Here is a 17,837-nt window from a genome sequence, read left to right on the forward strand (position 1 = left end):
TTTTGGAAGTTCATAGTCCTATATAATAGGCTACATTGGTGTGTAGTGATAATGTGAGTGACATATATCTTGTTGGTAATCCTGTTCAGCATCAACACACTAAGAACATTGAAATGGATATATATTTGGTATGGGAAAAGGTGGATCGCAGCCAAGTTCGAGTGTTACATGTCCCCTCGTGTTATCAGATTACAGAAATTTTCACCAAGGGTTTCCCATTGGTGTCATTTGAGGATTTTGGGGGTCAGTCTTAGCATTCGGTGACCTCCCGCTTCGACTGTTGGGTGTGTGTTAGAATATATGATAAATATATTCTGATTCATTGTATATATTACCTTTTTTAAGAATATATTTATTTCCTACTTATAGCTAGTTAGTTTCCTTAATTATAAGTCTTGTATTGATTTTATATAAACCATTGATATCAATGAAATAAGGTAAGAGATTAAAATCTTTCAATTCTAGTTCATGGTTATGAAAGGGTTTAATCTCTTGCCTTTTTACATTTATATCAATGGTTTATATACAATCAATACAAGACTATAATGAAGGAAACTAACTAGCTATAAGTAGAAATTAAATATACACTTAACAAAGGTAATATATACAATGAATCAAAATATATTTATCATATATTCTAACATAGTGGTATTGAGTTAAGGAGGATGAGTTGGATTATTTATAGTTAAGATTGACTCCGGTAAAAATAGAATATCCTAGCCAAAGGGATTACTCTAAAAATGCCTATGTTATAGCTGTGAACATTTGGGGGAATTTAGAAAAGAAAAGAACCTCAAAAAATTGTTGGCATGTATTCTGTTTATGTTAAGGCTATTGGGTCGGGATCTTTCCTGCAAGGCAACGTCGCTAGTGCGGGATTCTCATCGCCAGAGTGGGAGCGGACAAGATAGAATCACAACCCTGTCTCCTCTGTTCTTCCTAGTCAAAATTATAGACTTTTAATTGTATCCAAACTAATCTTGACAATTCAATTAGTATTCAGCAATATAACAATAATTTGTAAACTTTGGTATTTAATATAAATGGGGGAAAACAACTAAAAGCCAGTATCCATGTGAATACCCAAAACGTAGGAAAAACAAAAACATAAAATAATATATTAGAGGGGCATAAAAATGATCAATAATCCTGGAAAGTCGAGGTGTTGCTGTTGGACCCCATATCCTCTGGCGGTGTATTGTCAGCCTAAGCGTCACTCAATCAAGGGAACTCCGCGAAATCCTCCAACCTGATAATGAAGATATCCTACCAGGGGGTGACATAGGAGAAGATGACCTTTAGTGTCTTCCACATCCGTTTTATCTGACGATCCCTCTCAAAGTTTTTCTTTTTATCCCATCGAAGTTGGCGGCTGTGCATCTCCAACTTAACGAAAGTGGCGAGGGAACAAAAGTTGAGGTACTAGCCTACGAGCCCCAAAATTTCCATAAGGACGGCCGCCAGCTCTTCAGTGTCTAGGAGTGGCACTCTTGCCCACTTGCACAACATTGTCACTAGCCAGGCAGGAAGAACCCTTTTTATTATACCTCGATAGAACACCTTCTATTTTGGAATGATCTATGCATGCACGTTCATCCTTATGTCCTGTATTGCGAATGCCACTATCAAAGCCCGGAGAAAAGTCATATTGGTGTGGTTGCTCGATGGGATGATCATCCAACTAACCAAGTTAAGCCAACTCTTAGCATTTGGTTACCAGTCGCTTTTAGTAATTCCCTCCATAGTAGCCCAGTAAACCTTGTCCCTGAGCGTAAGCTCCACTAGCATATCTCGTAACCATCCTAAATCCATCTCCCACAAGTTAGCCTTGTATTATGTGTTGGGGACCTCGGGGACCTCGAGTACTCCATTTATGGATGGAGAGTTCAAAAGGATGTCCCCTCCTCGAATAAGATACTAGGGTTAGGATCGTCCCATTGAACAATAGGAACGATGACATGAGAACTCTCTTACCTTGGTGGAACAGGAAAAAAGGGGATCCTTTGTTAATAAGGCAAGATAAACTCCATAAGCTGAGCATGAAAGGAAGACACCTTCTCCTCAAAATTCAGTAAGTAGAAAGCCCCTTCGCAACAAAACTTAATATTCAGGTTGTCATGGTACCATTCCCGACTTGAAGCATTAGAAAGCCAGACAAAGGGGAAATTTTCCTTATCAATACCATCCATATAAATGAGACTACAAAAAGCTGGTAAGCACGCTAGAACCCGATGGGATTAGACAATATGGGGTGGAGGAATAAGGTATTTCCTAGCCTTAAGGGGGACCTTATGTAACGCCCCAAAACAAACTAAGGTGAGATAGAGCCTCATGAGTGTTTCTTGAGTTAAATTGAAGTTAAAATGAGTTATATTATCTTTCTTAGGCAGTGTGTGAAGTTTGGAGGTCAAATGTCCAAGAATGTCCATGACGTTCAGAAGATGTGCCTTAGATAGTTCTTTTGTGTCTTCATGTGTTTGAGTGAGTTTTACATGTTCATTTTAATAGAAATTGATGTGAGATGTTACTAAGACCTAGATGAATTAGTTTATGGGTTTAACGTCCGGGCAAGACCCCACCTAGGACCCACAAGGGGCCCTAGATGAAGGGCCCAAGACTTGGATCAAGCTGCCAAAACAGTGACAAACAGACGACCTTAAGGACGGTCTGTTGGTCCACCAACTGTCCGTCGACTTATGGCGTCGATTATCCCTACAATTAAAGATGTACAGGATCCAAATGGAGCTAATTTTCAACCAATAAGACGTCATCAATGGTTCGTCCTTTGACAATCGGTCTGTTGGTAAAGAATGCCCAAAAATTGTAAGTTCCCTGTAAAGTCTTGGGGTGTTTTGTAAATTCAACCCAAGTATTTTTGACCCTAGGACTTTAGTTTTACGTTTTATTAAGTATATTAAAGTGTTCTAAATCCTAAGACTTAATTTTAGACCTCATTTTTCTAAAATCCAAAACCCCTCTCTCTTAGAAGACTCTCTCAAGTTACCATGGAAGCTAGGAGTCAAGAAGTGATAGGAGGGATGTTGGTGGTCGTTTCTTCATAATAAATCATTGGTATTTCTTCAATGTGAGGTATGGTATCCATCCTTGAACTCTTCCATTCAAGGAGCCCCTTTTCTAAAAGATTTCAAAAAAGTTTACAACCCTAGTTTCTTCTATCTTCATATCTAATTATAGGTCTTGCATGAAAACGTTTTGAATGACTTACTAATGATTTTGTTTATTTGATTATTATTTTAAGGTAAAAACTTCAATGAAATCATGTTAAATCTTTTCATCTAATGTTGGCTTAAGAAATGGGTTAAATGAGCACGAATTGATAGTCTTTGAGATTTGGTGTTTTATGGTTGATATTGTGGTTTAGCTACTGCCCCAAGGTATTTATTATGATGAATTATTGAGAAAAATTATATAGATGATGGAAGCTTTGATTAAAGGGTAAGTTGGTTATGTTATTTAATTTCAATTTTTAAATGCTCTTGAGTGGTATGGTCCACCCTCTTGGTGACAGTATTTACTTGAATTGCATGAATGTGAAAGTTACTAGTTTATTGTAAATGAGGTTATGAAGGCTTCTTACGTGAAGTAAGATGATAAATAGTCATTCTTGTTAAATGTGCCTTATGAAGTAATTATGTGAAGTAGACTAGAGTGTATGCTTACATGAAGTTATTCTTGTTAATTGTTTTATGAAGCATGTTATGAGAAGTATGTTAAAGGATTGTGTATAAAGGGCTTTATTTGATTATGTGAAGCATGTAAAGTGTGTGATGTGATGAATGAAGGTCTAAGCATATATAGAAGTTAAATATAAATGAGATGAAGCTTATGTGCAAGGTGTGCTCACATGTACACACACACACTCACACTTTAATGAATGAATGAAGCTAAGTTAAGTCCTAAAGAGGAGTTTCAGGGTGAACACTCTTTGTGAGTTGAGATGAAGTGTTTATTAGTAAAATCGCTACATCCCATGAGCTTTCTAAGATAGGTTAGAGGATGAATGCCCTTCGTGAGTTGAGATGTGGTGTTCACTAGTAATTTATAACCTATAGTTTATAATGTTTGAAATCCGTGGGAAGTTATGCCTAGCACCGAGAGGATATGAAGAAGAGGTGGTTACACTTCGTGAGTTGAGATGTTGTATTCCAATGTACCTATTGAGATGATTACTCCTTGTTAGTAGAGAATGATTTACTAAGTAGCAATCTCCTTATCCTTAACTATGCGCCCGCATAGGTGTAACTATTGGGAAAGATATGTAAAAGCTAAGATAATGACCTCATTCTAGGCAATTGAGGATCCCTCATCCGATAGGGGTTAATATCGGGATTCCATGTTTAGCTCTCATGGTCTATGTCGGTTAAGCTAACTCCACAAAAAAAAAACAAATGTGCTAAGTCTTCTAAAGGAGTGTTCTACTTGGGGTAATTAGTAAAATGGGATGCTATTTATCCATTGCACTAAGTAGGCGATTCTAAATGGGAGTCTTGGTGAGTCTTATTTGATTTGATTGAACTAAGTCTCTTAAAAGAACGTACTACTTAGGATAGGTTGTGGTATGGGACGCTATCTATCTATTGCACTATGTAGGACCTTCCGAAAGGGGCGTCTTGGTGCCAAGTCTTCTAAAATAGTGTACTACTTAGGGTAGGTGGTGGTATGAGACGCCATCTACTCATTGCACTAAGTAGGAATTCCGAAAGGAAATTCTTGGTGTGTTGTTGGTTGTTTTTCATTGTATTTCCATTGAGTTGGTGCTTGTTATCTCGAGGTGAGTATGCCGAAAGGTAGAAAGTCATGAGGGTTGCTTTTGTCTGTATTGAAGAAGGTATAGGTGTACTTTTTTCATGTCCTACCTTAGTGAGTATTAGAATGAACTTTGAAGGGAATCTCCAATGGAAATGATGCTTATTCCTCATTGGCAATGCTTTGGAAGTTTCACCATTTTGGAGTCTAAGTAGTTCACTATAATTTGTTAAATGGACTTACTGTAATATTTTGTAAATTATTGTAAAGTGATCCTTTGAGTTAAAATGATGGAAACTCTTTATCTTAGTGTTAAATGATGTTCCTTATGATGTGTTTCTTCTATATTCATGAATATTTTACTTATTTGACATGAAATGTAATTTTACTAAAATATCCCTTTTTGCATGTTTTTGCATATGCATGATATACCGTGGTTTAACGGTATTATTAATACTTTTTCCTTAAGTTTAGTGTGTCCAAAAGCCTTTTTGTGCTAATTTTTATACAAGTTTCTCTTTATTTGCAGGAAATCTGTCTAAAAAAGATGAATGCAGAGGTTTTTGAGCAAGAAATACAGAAAAGTACCACCTATGGAGCTAGTGACGGTTCGTCGTGACCGTGACAGTACGTAGGTGGCATCGTAGTGCAGCTGCTGAAGGAAGATGGGAAATTCTGACCAAGTGTGGGGTTATGGAGTGCGTGACGGACCGTCGTAGCCATGACGGTCCGTCCTGCAGGTTCGTCATGAAGTTCAGAGAAGTATTCCCAGTACCCGAATTCCAAGAGTTCAAGTATTTTGGAACGGAGACCCTCGACGGACCGTTGTGCTTATGACGATCCGTCATACCTGCCGTCGAGGGTAATGAAGAGAGCAGCAGAAGAAATTGCACAAGTATGGGACGACGGAGTCCATGAGAGTTCGTCGTGACCACGACGATCCATCGCGAGGTCCGTCGACCCAACCGCGTTTTGACAGATTTCCTGAAAATAGAGTCCTTCTTTAATTAGGTTTTATTTTTTATAAATAGTTCGAAAAACCTCGTTTTTGAGGTTAGACTCTTGAATATTTTTAGACTCTTTGTTAGACTTTTGGTGATTACTATTACACTTTTGAAGAATCTTTAATCTTCAATTAATTTTAGCAATTGATTGTTGGTGATTTTGGTTGATTAATCAAGTGAACTTCTGGATTTTACTCTTTCTTATTGAAGTAAGTGCATGAATCTAATATCATATATTTAAATATTGTGATTATGAATATGGGTAACTAAACTCCATAACTAGGGTTGTGGGAACCATAGGCGAATAATGAGGTAAAACCTAACTAAAATAACAATTCTAGAATAGTGTCTTGCATATATGATAATTCTTTCGCTTAGAAGTCTTTTTAACGAATGGCCAACGTCAGAACTTGCCTTAATGCTACTTGTCGGACCAAGGAGGTAGATAATTGGAAAAGAATTATCAACATAGATTTAGTGTATACTATCTAATAGACTATTATTGATTGGTACGAGGTAATAACTTAGTCAAATATCGAATACGATGCTTAATATGAGGTAAAGGTAAGGGTTAGTATAGCAACACACGTAGCCGGACCAAGGTGCGGAGTAAAATTTTCTAGATGCCGGACCAAGGATTTAGAAATACATAACTTATCACTTTGCATGCAAGATACTAGGAAAGAATTGTTATAGTTAGAATTATCAAGTTATGAACCTGTGGGGAACACGTAAACTCTAGTTACCTTTATTAATTGATTAAACTCCAACATTTGAAGCCGTTAGTTGTCTCTTTTAATTTCGATAGTTATTTTCATTTATTTTGAAATAAAAAAAACTTTTATTATTTTTGCTTTCCAAGGAAGTAATTGACTGAACAATAGTAATAATAGATTGAAGTTAAATCTAAACTATTTTCCTCGTGGGAACGATCCCAACCTCACTAGTTGGGTTGTTTACTTGACACGACCGCTTTACTTCTTATTTGAGAAGTAAGTTTGAGCGTATCAATGCCATACTTAGTACATTGTTTTGTACTAAGCCCATACTTTTCTATACTATCTAAGTACAGGTTGGAAGCAAGGTTGAAGTCTAGGAGGCAAAGCTTGGGAAAGTTCTTCTCAAGACAAAGTGTGTCCTCATATATTAGATGGTATAATTCCTATCTTCTTAGTTTCTTTATGTTAAGACTTATTATGTATCTCTTTCAAATGTTAAGAGTCGTGTACCTAAGTTTATTATGTAGTGTCTTAAGTTGGCTTGTGACGATGAGATTTTCTAAGTATTTATAAAAAATTCCTTTTTATGAAAAATTATCTTTTATTATTTATTGATGAAAATTTTTAATTTTCGCACTACTTTTCATGTCTTATGTAATGAACTATAGTTGAAGGGCTTGTACAAGACCCTAAAGGGTCAAGTACGCCTGGTCACGAAACGAGGGTCCCTCCTAACTTCTAAGGGGTACTTTCGGGTCGTGACACCTAACACTTGTTTCCCAGGCCCCGCCACAACGGACAAAATCCCCCCCCAAGCGGTATGATGGAGGCCGCTATAGAGGGATGAAGGTTTCCAGAGCGACCTTCATTCGGGATGAACACCAAATGGGTCATGGCACCTATTCGTCCCAAAACCCCTGTTTTTCAAAGAATTCCAGCAGACCAAAGTATATAAAGTACCTTACTACTTAAATATGCATTTTATTTTTACAAAATAACTTCTAAATGGTGTCAAAATCCGAGTTTATGCATAGAAGACCTTTTAACTCACCCAATCTATGTTGGTGGAGGCTTTGGGGACGTAAGGGAAGTGCTCGTGCTACGATTAACTATCAAAACAAGCAAAACTATGTTCATTTTTGAATAACTACCCCAAAAATCATTTCTAATCAATTATGTAGCAACATGCAATCGTTATTAATCAAGTATTGAATTAAAGAGTGGAAGGAATTAGAAATTTACCTTAGAAATGACGTTCAGATCATGCAAATAAAGAGGATTTCGGGAGAGTTCGAGTGAGGAAAAAGAGAGATGTGTGGAAACCGTTCCTCATTCCCTCCTTTATTTTTTTCCAATCTATCGTTATTGCAGAGTTTTCTCGCCACAGCGGCCCCGCCTCAGCTGAAGGGTTGCCACCCTAGTGGAGTCAGACTGTTTAGATAGAATTCGTTCATTTCTTCATGTATTGGCTTAAATTCCTAATACCTTTGCGTCTAGAACCTTCTGCACTTAAATTTGAAGAGTCACCACTCTTTGAGGTTTTGTGGTGATCCAATTTGTTAGTTTAAAGGTACTCCAAAATAGGGTGTGTAATGATCCGTTCACTAGTTGTTTGGAGATGAACGAGGGGAAAATTATTATCTATTATAACGATCCAAACCGTTATGACTTAGGAAAAGAAAAAATCTAATAAAATGTTTGGGCCACTGCCTCTCCAGGGCGGTCCAGATCCTGCTTGCGCAGCAACGCCATAGGGGGGTAAGTAGTCGCCAGGGCAAGATAGGCATAGCATAATGTAAATAACACAACATTGTTTTTTCTTTCTTCCAAAACACATAATTAATATGTAAACCATCCTAGAAACCCTCAAAAAGTTACTCTAAGATTGGGAAGTAAATAGTAGGAGACTTCTAGCATAAGAAAGTCGATAGCTTTCGAATCATTGGTCAAACCCACCGTCTTGTCTCTCAAAAACCCGAATTGAAGCTATAACTCCATGCAACATCTCGAAGCCCAGGTCGGTTAGGTTTATTTATTAAGTAGTTATAAACCTGTGCTCGCTATGTAGTATAATATCGATTAATGGTAGAATTCATGCGTAGGCCTTTTGTGCACCGAAGAAGGGTCGATTATGCTCTATGTGTGGTAATAGTCGTACACTGTAGACAAAAGGCCCTATTTTCGTGAGTTTGTGTGTAAGTAATGATTGTGATTTCATGTTGTATGATGCATGCTTATTCTTACTTCATTATAGTGCATGTATGTATATGCATGTTGTATTATTGATCACACTATTGTAAATGAGGATGGATGAATGATGAATTCCATGAATCATGACTTGATTATTTGAATTGAGAATATATTTGTGATTGTGATTGTGACTTTTCAAATGGATCAGATGTTGCGTTGCGACATACTAATAACTAGAATCGGTTGCTGGGTACCACATAAATATTGGAACGGTTGTCACAATCCGATACATTAAATTCGAACTGGTGTCACGTACCGGTAAACTAAAATTTTGAATTTGAATCCCACAAGATGACCATTGAATTGTCATATATGTGTATCTGCTCATATATTTGAGAATGTGAATTGGGCATGTTTTTCCTGAAATGATTGGTGGATTATACATTATGTTATTATGTATGGGGATCACAATATTGTAAGTTATTGGAGGTATCAGGTTGTGTAAGGAATTGTGAATGTTCGAGTCCCAATTCGGATTGTACTATTGTAAAGGGGAACTAAAGGTTTCAGTGCTATCTTTGTTATTTAAAATGAGTCCATGGGTATGACTGTTGAGGTTGGGAGATGTAATATAAATGGATAGTAAGTTATAGGCGTAATTTGGGGTCATAATGTTGAGTAATTGAGGAAATGTAAGGGGGTGTCATGACTCGTTAGTCGGGTTTGTAACAGTATTTTCGAAACCTTCTTATCGGATTAATTGATTAGGTGTAATCACAGAACGAACTAAGCTAGGGGTTAAAGGCATGTGAAATAGGATTTTAATATTTGCAAGGGTAAGGGTAGTCAAAGCATACGGTGGAGGAGCGATTAGTCTTATTGCATGTTTCACCAATTGATTTCTTATATTATGCGGTGTGTATTCGGGCTGATCGATGATACCTACCAGTAAGCGTGGATTTGTATTGATACTACTCTTGCTATGCCTAATTGTCATAATTTGGATACAGGTTTGGTGATGTTTCATTAGGTAAAGACGAAGAAAATCTCCCACAACTTATATTTTTCCTTCTGTATGGTGGGAGTTGTGTATTTTCATTAATATGTCTTGCTTGTACTCTTAGTAGATCTTGTACCTGCTTAGACTAGATCATTGGGGGTGTTCATTACTTTATAAGTCTTAACTTTGAGTCAATTTAAACTTTTGTTTTTACAAAAATATTATATGAATTTCCTCTATTCAACAATTTTCTTAATTTTTTGCATGATTCTAATGATTGGAATATCGAAGGTTCTCTTAATCTAGGTATAAGAGTTGGAGCCCGCACGGTCCGGTGGGTTGGATAGCGATAAATTCTCTCTTTTTTGACACTCATCTCCAACCATCAATAGACCACTAGTGTATTTTATTTTGTAAGATTCATTTATCAATTTTACCAGCCACCGACAATGCTTTCATCAGTACCAATCATTTTCTTCATTAATGTTTTTATGAGTTGAGAGATCCTTTTGTAGAGTGAAATAAAAGAGAAACCGAGTATGATATAGGTGGTGAAAGTTGGGTAAGAATAAACATAAAATTTATGAAATTATTAAGTTGTAGAGGACGGAGATGAAAAAGAATAAGAGGATGAGGAAGAAATGTGAAAAAGAGATGTTCGGGTGGGGGTGTAAGAAGCATTTTGATTTCCTTTTCTACTTTAATTTTTTTCTGACGTGCATGTTTTGATTTTTTTTTAGAAAAATTATCACGCCAATTATATGGGATAAATAAATTTACTTTTGAGGTAGTAAAATTGTGCAATAGATTGCTTTGATAGTTTAAACGTGTACTTAATTTTTTAGAATAAGTTGTAATGTTTGCCATAGTTTAATAAGTAATAAAAGTAAAGAGAAAATAATATATTTTTTTAATTAAAGAAGACCACATTATTGATAAACCAAACTAGTTACAGAAGAAATTAAAGCGGCTAGACACCACATGAGCCCATACCTGAAAAATAAAATAACCTAATTAGACAAGTTCAGGGGAAATGGAAAAGGAAAGTACACCAACCTTCACAGTGAAATTTCATCATCTTTGTAAAAGAAAAACAATACATGCATGCACAATATTTAAGAATAATTATTTTTTAGGTCTACACCATTAACTCTTCATGGTACCACAACTCTAGTTATGGATTTAGGTACTCATTATGTTTTATCATAATTCATAATAATTTCGTTAAAAGGAATTATGCACTTATAATATGAATATTGATAATCTGCAATCTTGAATTGATTTTCAAAGTCGAAAAGTAAAGATCTAATTATAATTAAAAGTTTCAAGAATTTCAGAGTTAAAGCAAAAGTAGTTCACCAAGTAATTCTTATATCCAAAACGAACGTAACAACATAAAATAAACTTTTGAATAGTACTTATAGACATGTAAAACCAAATCCAAATTTTTATGGAAAACTAGAATATGACAACCTTTATGACCTCATGTACGAACTATGATTCTCTTTACAACTCGTAGAGTCCTCTAGTGGATAGCAGTGCATCATCAATTCCATGATATTTACCATGGACTAGATTTATGGTCCATAGAATGGATTGTTTCCCGTGATACTCATGGTTCGGAGTTCACTTTTTCAGATCCTCTGTACTTTTTCTGCGACTCATAGTCTACAACTCGTTCAACCATTTATAATCCCTTTTGGTGGCTCGTAATCCTCAGACCTTGTTTCCCATCTTTTGATATTTCATCTACGAGATCATCTATGATGCATGATTCATACAACGATTCGTAGAATGACTCGTAATGACCAAACATCATTGCACAACCGACTTCCTACACTCAGCTACCAAAAACCTATTTTCATGTAAAACAAATGAGAACACATCACATCTATAAATATGTGCTAAAAGACTTGCAAAAATTCTATGTTCTAAGCATTACAGGTGTTGTAAATTTACGATAAAACAAGATACTCAAATTAAAATCATTGCTTGTCTACATTTATGAATAAGAGACTATAAGATGTTTAAAAAACTCCATTTCTTTCATTATTCTAAAATTGTGTGATGCAGTATAACACTAAAGAATTTATTGGTATACATATGGTTAATTTAAGAATCACTCGATACGACTTACATGTAAAAGAAAAATAGTTTGGGTCATAACTTAGAAATTTTTGGGGTGTCATGGTGTCCTTATTGAAGAAATATGTTGGACATCCAACATATATTGTACCATTAGAAAATCATTGTACAAAGAAAACTCTTTCTTAGGAACAGGTTTTGATTGAGATTCTAGATCGCCAATTTTGACAGTTAAGGAATAAAGAAATTGCTACTGTAAAAGTGTTGTCAAGGAATCAAATGATCGAGGGTGCTACTTGGGTGGCCGAGCGCAGTATCATGTTCTTGTATCCTCATATCTTTTACCTCCATTCCTACTCTAGATTGAGGTATTAGATCCACATGGTTCATTTATTTTTTGGTTTCACATGTCTTAGTCATTCTCAAGTTTCCTCATGCATGCATGCATGCTGATCAAAAATTTGATTTTTTGAGAATATGATTTCTCTTAATTGATTGCTTCAGGATTATGTGCATTTGAGTACGATTTGAATGTATGCCTTATGAAATGATTCTTTGGAACATGTTTTAGCTTATAGTCAACGATCTTCCTTGGTTATGTACATTTAGATGAAGTTGTATTCATGGGTTTTTAGTTTCTCTCTTACACTTTCATGCTAGATTAAGTTCCATTTGGAAATAAATATTTCCAAGGGAGAGATATTGTAACAAATCGGGCTTTAAAAAGATAAAATTGAGCAAGCGGGCAACTCTACAAGCCTGAAACAATCCAGGGACCCTTCACGAGACCCCAAACAATCTAATTAGGGCACCACTGGTCGTTTAAGGTAAGTGGCTGCCGTCTAGGATTTCCGAAATTCGGAGTAACTTGGATGGTTCCCTAAACGACTGGTAAAATGTGTACAGTCCATTTAGAGTTAGTATCCCAACCATTCAAGGTAGCTCTTAAAAGGGGCCATAGGATGGTTCCCTATGCAGTCCATCAAGCTTTATACATCTTATTTAGGGGTCCATCTAGGGTCACCCATCAATTTTCAAGTTAAGTACATTTTGTCTTTTTTTTATGTGTTCAGTACTTATGGTACAACATTTTAACCCCTATTTGAAGACCTATATAAGTAAATTAAGTCCTAAAACTACCCATTTTAAATCATTCACCTCATTCCTAAATTTTACCTCCAAGATATCCCCCCTCCCCCCCCCCCCCCTCAAAAAAAATCCTCTCAAGAGCTAAGAAAGAAAAAGTCAGGGGTTCACATCAAGATCTCAATTCACCATTTATTGTGGGAATTGATCTAAAAGGTATGTTAGTATTAGGATATGGAGTCCTTTCCTCTATATGGTTCCTAAAATTCTTCAAGTTTTACAAGTTAAACTTGTATCCAAAAGTTAGGGTCTTATTCCATATTTATGGGTTCTTTTCAGTCATGATCTAGTTACTTGTTTTTTTCTTCTATTGCATGAATTGAAAGTATTTACATGATTTTGAGTTGAATGCATATGAACTCATGCATGATCTATAATTTTTAGACTATAAACTCATGATGAAACTTGTGAAAGATGAAAGATAAATTTATGAAGATATACATGCTTTTATGAGGTTGATATACATGAATTAAGGATCCTTTGACAATAAAGTTTTTTATTGTTGTTGTTGTGAAAGTTTTTATCACATACTACTAAGAATATGAATGTGAAATGATTTTTCACATAATGATTCATAAAGTTGAAAGGTTTTCTCACCTAAGTTGTATCGGGAGCTATTCTGAATAAACATTAGCTTGGATTGTTGCTTTACTCTTACCTTCCATAGATGATGAAATGAACATGATTAATGACTATTATGAGGGATTTATAATTAGCACTGACAAAACATTGAGATGGATACTCTCCTTCTAGTAAAAGTTGTGTTTCTAGTAACAATCTCCTTGTCACGTGACTATGTGTCACCATAAGATGTATATATATTAGCTGGTTGATCCACTTTAGGTCGAACCTATGGTTTTTACCTTTTCAAGTAAAGGACATCCCTTTTTGGTGTAGGACATATACCAAATTTCATATAATAGCTCACATGATATATGTCGGTAATACAATTAATTTCCCTTAACAATGAACTAATGATACTTTTAAAGGATCTTACAAGTTTTTTAAAGATGTAAGCTTTCATTAACCATAATTATGACTTATTTTTTCCAACGCTTTTATTATGATTTCTCTTGGTCATTACATGTCATTTGAAGTCCCTTTTAGCATTATTTTGTAGCTACTTAGTACATTCCATGTACTAATGCATATATGTGCCTAAATTATTTCACTAATGTAGGGTCTAATGCTCCTACTTCTCATACTTGTGGCTAGTTAATCAATTTGACTTTTAAAGATTGGTGAGTCCTCGTGATCTGAGGGCCGAGAATCTTTTATAGATTTTATCTCATTTCTTTTTTCAAACATTTGTATGTGGTGTATGAATTACATCACATCCATGATTAGTAGGTGGCTTACTGAGACTTATGTTAGATTTCCACTTTGTCCACTCTTTTATGATATAAAATTGTCTTTTGAAATCCTTATTTCTATTATCTTATATGCTATGTGCTAAGGGACTTGTGTAAGGCCTCTCGAGGTCTTATACACCATGTTAAACTCAGGGTATACTTTGGCTAATGACAGATAAAGCACCTCAAAATCAACCTAACAATTCAGAATCACAAAATCTATAGAAAATATGAACCCCTCCAGTTTGACCAGAGCATCACGAAGGACACCAATTTATTTCTAGACGATATGATATGCCATGAGTAGCCACACTTTGTTGGTTTGGGGATCCTAAGCCCAATTGTAAATTGGCACCTAATTTAGATCTAGCAAAATGTAGTGTACCAATTGTACATGGAATTGTAAATGCTCCAAGATCCTCATTATATGCACTAACAATCTTGTGGCTTTGACACTATAATCTTGCAACCTATATTCTCCTTCAAAACTCATGACCCTCTTTTAATGACTAGATCATTCATTAATATGGCATATATAGGTCGTCATTTGTTCAAGTGCTTCAATCAAATAGACATTTATTGAGAGTTGCTTCACGATTGAGATTAACTTTTAATATATTTCTTATTCGATTTTCTTAACTAATATTTGTGGAAAAGCTAGAGGAGGTCGAGTCATATGTGTTATGTTTTAAGGAACTTATTTATCCCCCGGTTATATATTTTGGGTTTTCAAACATGTTCATTTTCAGCACCTTCGGGTTCATTTGTTTTCTATACCACCATTGGTATTGGGGGATCTATGATTTTTTTCACCTCTTGTAGTGACTGCTCTTTAATGCCCACCATTTTAATATTTGGACTGTGCTTGATGAAAGTGTTCCTTTTTGGTGTTGATTTATGGTTGTGGACATCTGACCTACCTGGTGCACAATCTTTTTAATTAATGTCGCATAAGACTCTACCTTCCGGCTCATCAATGATATGTCATGTCACATCTCTTTAACATTCTCTCAAAAGCTTCGAGAACTGTGATAATCATATCTTTAAACCTAGCGAATCTTGATCCTTTATCGCAATTTACTAGTGGAATATCTTCACATTCCTTTCTTAGCCCTAATTTCAATAATTACACCCATTCCTATAGATGTTGTTGTCCTGATCAAAGTTGTTATCCCAATTGTAGTATTATGGTTGTTGTCTCTATCGTAGCTGTTTTTATTTATCACTTATGTACCTATTGTAGTTGCCTCAATTGTCGTTTCAACCTTGATTTTCTTTTATCTTGGCGTCGATTATCCTTATTGAAATCTTAGGCGTTTATATGAAAATTCCTCCGTTTGATCATTCACACAATATGCATTCTCATCATCTACTTAATCATTGTGTGTTTGTGCTCTACTTTTGTAACCTAGTGCATTCACTCACTTCATATGACTCATTCTTTCTGTTTTATTTCAAAAGAAGTTTCTCATCTACGATAATTCCTGGCTTAATTCCTAATTCCTTGTCATTACATATGAGATTGTTTTTGTATCTCTTGTATTCCAAGTGAATTCGTCGCTTCATTAAAAGTGCTTTCCGTGAATGCTTCTCCAGTTATAGTGTCCACCACTACTTTACATTGTCATCTAATGATCTAAATATCATATGGGATTCTATTGTTTGGTACTCTTGTTAGTTTTTTAGTGAACTTTTGCTAGGTATGACATAATGCCCTTTCTATGGAGTTGCTTGAAGGTATTGCTTTCATACTTCAAATTTAACTTCTTAGATGGGGTAAAGTAATATTTCTAGGAAAGCGTCGTGTAAATCCTTCCATATAGTGATCGAGTTATACGAGAACTGATCATCTAGCCAAAGAGTTGTGTCCCTGTCAGTGATATTAGGAACAATCGCAATACAATGATATTAGATTTCAAGTATGGTCTGTCTTGTCTACCCACATTACTCTGAAATACACTCACAGAATTGTTCGAACGAGTGTAGGGGATCTTTATTTTGCTTACCCGTGAGTAATCCTCTTAAGTTAAACATGCTTCGTATAGTGATATCAAACTTTTCTTTGGGAGGTAATAGAAGCAACACAATGACACCAATATCCAATACCATTATGCTTTAATTTACTCCATGATTATTCTAAATGTCCAATTCTGGTCTCTGTCTAGGTGGACGTTGGGATCTCATTGTAGGATCACTCTCTTCTTTCACTTTGAGCCGTTCTACGACTTCTTCTTCTATCTAAGGACCACCCTTGATGTTCTTTATATTTCGGGATCAAATAGAATTAGGGGTCTTCCTTGTCTGTGCGACGCACTAGAACACAACCTATATATATATATATATGAAAGAAAGATAAATATAAATAAGTAAATAATGACTAATTGTCAAATAACACAATTAATCTAATCCAAAAGTCTTATTCTCCGGCAATGATGTCAAAATTTGAATACGCCCAAATTACACCCCTAAAAGAATTAGGAAGTATTCGTTTTCCAAATAAAAAATCTAACGAAGGTTAGGATTGATCCTCCGAGAAATAAGGTTCAAACTTAGTACCATTGTGATTATTCATGCTCTTAGTCATATTAATTCCGTAAAAGGAGGCGTTTTGTGTAGAAAATAATTGTTTGTAACAATCGCAAGTACCAAATAATAATGTATCAGATTAGTTTGTTTTAAATCAATAAAAGAAGAAACTAGGATTTCATGTTCCCTACGAATCTTTAACTTGGTAGACCTTGATATTTCTAACCTTGTCTAGTGTGTTTCATGCAAGATCGCTAAATCACCTAAGTGGATAGTTGCCAAAGTAGATGAATTTCACCACAAAACATGATTAGTCTATAGATATGTATGCTTTATTAATCCTTATCTTTGATCCCAAATTGGTGTCATCCCTGGGTCAGTTCAAGCAATTAGATGAGGGTTAATAACACTAAATCGTTGTTGTATAATCCATTCCCATTTGTTACCCCCAATGGTCAAACAAATAAGAATAAGGCGAGTTCTAACCTTCGTTACCATTAAATAACAATCAAAGCAAAGAGAACAATATATGCATGCACATTTCAACAATTACTACTTATTAGCTATACACCGTTAATTCCTCATGATTCACACAATCCTTATAGTGAATTTATCAATTCATAATAATTATTTTTTAATACCAATTCATAATAATTTGTTGAAAGGAATTATGCACTTACAATATGAATATTGATAATTCGAAATCTTGTATTGATTAGCAAAGTCAAAGACAAAATTGTAATTAATATCTCAAGAATTAAAGAATTAAAGAAAAAGTAGTTCAAATCCAAAGTGAACGTAATATGATAAATAAAATGTGAAAACCAATTATAGATTATGAATAACGAAATAATTAATGCTACATTTTTGGTCATTTACAGCTTATCCTTGGCATCTCCATTAGAAAAATAACTCACATCCCTCCAAATAAATTATAAATGGACAAAAAGAGTGTCTTTAACCAAATGTAGTGGCCAAAGTGAGTCAAATTTGTCAGTCAACACAATATCCTCTTACCAATGGACTATGAACTTCACCTTTGAGTTTT

The sequence above is a fragment of the Solanum lycopersicum genome, chromosome 7 (genome assembly GCF_036512215.1).
Source record: "Solanum lycopersicum chromosome 7, SLM_r2.1".
Lineage (NCBI taxonomy): Eukaryota > Viridiplantae > Streptophyta > Magnoliopsida > Solanales > Solanaceae > Solanum > Solanum lycopersicum.